Raw genomic sequence first — 3,866 nt, forward strand, 5'->3', positions numbered from 1 at the left:
ATCTCTCCACTTTTCTTTTTCAATTTTTTTCTCTCTATCTTTATGTTCTTTTTTTTTTTTTGATTCCATTCTTCTCGCTTATTCCCGCGAATATATCGTCGAGTATAAAAAAATATAAGACGGAATTATATGATTATAAAAAATACATTTCGTTATAAATAGCACTCGTGCATTATTTTATTTCTTCTCCATCTTTCGATGACACTTTAGTGTCAGAAAAATAACGTGTAAGTTCCACATTTTTAAACTTGTGCAAAATTTTCGTAAAAATATAAAATGTAAAAATGATAGCGCTGTCTCGCGTTCTAATTAGGTAAAAATAAAAGAATCAATAAAACGATAAGATCGTTTATGTGTTGCTCGCATCACGGGTCGCGCAAATGCGCGAGATTCTACGAAAAGAACGGCGTAAAGGAAAGTAAATAAATACGAGAGAGAGGTACGGGCGCAGTTATTAGCGACTGTCAAGTGTCTCTCAGGATTATCGAAAAAAAAAAGAGAGAGAGAGAAAGAGAGAGATAATAATGACACTCACGTCGAAAAGGAAAAACTCTGATTTTTCGGTCCTTAACGAGAGAGAGGCGAATGGCTCCTGTACAAAATTCGTCGAGAGCTCTTCTATTCTCGCGGGAAAAGCGAGGTACTTTTCTTGTAACATTTTAGTGTGCTCGCATAAAAGATTTTTTCAGACCAGAGTTCAAAATGAAATATTAAACGCAACGGAAACTAATTTCAAAAAATATTTTTAAAAAACATAAACATAAATGTAAAATTATAAATTATAAATCTCGCTCAAATACATTTGTGATGGTGCGTTGTTCTAATCTAATAAAAAAAACTATTGAAAAAATTCAAAAAATCTCGAAACATCGTTGCTTGCGTATTTGCATGTATCTTGTGTTCTCTCGTCGAGTGCGAGACGGGATATGTGTACACGGTTTCGAATCGTAAATCGCGTATACGAACGTGGATAACGTTGCGCCAAGAACCAGTTTCTCGATGAAACCGCTCGTTGCAATCGTCGTTCTTTCCGATCGTCGATCCCTGACGCGTGTGGGTCGCCGTGAGGAAAGCACCCGCGGTACCGTTCGTTTCTGCCAAACACATAAATACGGTGCTTCTGCACCGGCATCTCGATGCACGCGCTCCCCTTCAGCTCGCCCGGTAGGTAGGTACGAAGCCGGTTAAGTAACCGGCGTAAAAACTTATTGATTTTATGTCTCAATACGTGTTGAGGAAAGAGAGAAGAGAGAATGAATCCCGCGGTCGTTGTTTCTCGCGAGCGAGGGAAAAAGAGAGAGAGAGAGAGACGGATTGGAGGATGCGTGAAAACGGGGAACGCGCCGCAAGCCGGCGAACAGGAAATAAGCGCCAACAAAAAGTTAGCCGACGAGAGAAGGGCAAAGCCGGGAGGATTGTACGGGAACGCGAAGAAGAGAACGTGAAAAGGATCTACGCCGGGACGCTATTAGCGTTTTTTTTTTTTTTTTTTTCGCGCCGATAAGCACCGTGTAACGTGACTAATTGGTAATTGAGTTGTAAGCGCGGTTCAATTAGTCGAACGCGCGCATAAGCTTAAACCGCGCGGAACTGAATTCCCCGAGCAAGATATTCGCGGGGGAAGGGGATCGGGGAAGGAGATCGAGACTCGGGGAGTGTTTTACGAGCGTTTCGATTTTCCTCCTTATCGAGATTGGCCCGCATTCGATGCACGTCGATACACGAAGAAGCAAAAAACGACGAGGCGACGACCAAAGTTCACACCAAGACGCGAGTAAAGGTGATAGTTTTGTATCCCGGAGGGAGACGAGAGAGAGAGAGAGAGAGAGAGAGAGAGAGAGAGATTCGAAACTTCCTGATTCGGTGATGCGCCACTTCCGCTCGCGCCCAACTCTCTTAAGCTACCTCCGAACGCAGATTGGTTCGATCCTTATCGCGAAGCTCGCGATTGTAGATCTCTTTAATTGGAAGATCCTACAACGGGAAAAAAGCTCCGGGCGCTTCCATTAAATCTTCTTCGACGTTAGCAAAGTGCGCTAACTTTCGAGAGCTAGACGAGAAGAAAAGCTCGCGCGCGACACTAACAAAACCGTCCGTTTCTTTCTGCGCGCGTTTATAAATTTTCCGTTCCGTATATATATATAAAAATAACGTTGTAATTTATTGCACTCGAGTGCGGGTACTGCACTTTTTCGTTGAAAAAAAAAAAAACAACAACAACAAATTGAATGTTATCGAAGAGCGCGATTGTGCAACAACGATGCCGCGGACTTCTCTTCGAGAGATGATGATAATAAATCGCGCTCGGGCTGATACTAAATATTCAGAGACGTCTTCGTTTCCATCATCAGCGCTCGTAATAATTTAGCATCATGACGTTACATACGTTTCCCGCTCATAACCCGCCGCGGAAAGAAGAAAGCGCGCGCGCTGAAAGTGTGCGCGCACGCCACACCGGCATCCCGAACGTTTTACTCCCCGTCGGAATCAACCAATCCACATCGAGTACAACAACACACAGAACACCCTTCATCATGCGAAAGCACTCAGCTCGTACACACATCCGAAAACTTGGGGCTGTTAATCAATATCACCGTTGTGCATTGCAGAGAGCGCGCATCTCGCCCACGTATACGCGCTCTCTCAGCTGCACCCTCCGGTGCATCTGCTGAAACTCGTCTCGTGACCTCGGACTTGCCGCCCGGCAGCAGCGGACCGACTTCGGGCCAGATCGTAACTCCTCTCTCTCACTTGCCTCTCTCTCTCTCTCTCTCTCTCTCTCTTATACTTCTTCTCTTCGAAAGCGCGCGATATACCTTCTCTCGACGTAATGTTCGAGTAATAATCATTAATTTGTATGATCGGTTTACAAGCCACCGCTTGCTACGCGTAACTTGGCACGCCAGACGGGAACTCGGAGGAGATTTCTCAGCGTCTCGCGAGCGAGCAAGCGCGCGATTCGTTTCTACACACGAGATACTTTCTTTTATACATATATACATATATATATATACATATATGTATATATCTATGTGGAAACGAGAGCGCGTTCGCTACGGGCCGCCAAATTCTGCGCGTGAAACGCGCGTCGTACGAACGACCGGCTGCCGCATCGAAACAGCGAGCAAAACAACGAGCGAGGGGAGTGGAGGGGGGTGGGGAGAGGTATGCAAATGCGGTGCTTGGTTCTGTTACGAATCAATGCGATCGCTTAATTAGCGAAGAGCCCTGACTCCTCACGGCGTGCTCCTCTTTCCTCGTCTCCTCGCCTCTTAAACCCGTCTGACGGTTCTCTCTGTCTTTCTTCTCTTTTCTGACATTTTTCTCTCCCTCCCTTTCGGCTCTTCTCGCCCAGCTCTTTCCGATAGGATTCATACCGCCGAGTGCACTCTCCAGAAAAGCAAGCCGTTTTGATGCTCTTAACCGTCCATTTCACTGGCAATCCGGATATTACGAAACGTCTCAAAAGATTTCTTGCAGGAAGATGTTTTCAACATCAACCGTATAGACGAGCGCTTCCTCTATCTCTTGTAATGCCGGCGACAATGCCTTCCGCGAGTGAGAGACACACGGAAGTGTGTATACGGAGTATACACGCGGAACGCGTGGAAGAAGAAGAGATGGAAGACGTCACATTTCTGATTTTAGCGAAAATAAAAAAAAAAAAAACCCCCAGGTTTAAACAATTATATAATTCAAACGTTCCCGTTCACCGACATTTGAGGATCGCGAAATATGATTTTTTTGTTGTCGCGACAACAACACAATCAAAGGCTGATAAAATATTTGCGCAAATGATCCCGACAAAGCATCGCGCGAAACAAAAATGTTCATTTCGATCAAAATATTAAATCTTCCCGGCGAAA

The sequence above is a fragment of the Pseudomyrmex gracilis genome, unplaced genomic scaffold, assembly GCF_002006095.1.
Source record: "Pseudomyrmex gracilis isolate BER0280 unplaced genomic scaffold, ASM200609v1 scaffold_37, whole genome shotgun sequence".
Lineage (NCBI taxonomy): Eukaryota > Metazoa > Arthropoda > Insecta > Hymenoptera > Formicidae > Pseudomyrmex > Pseudomyrmex gracilis.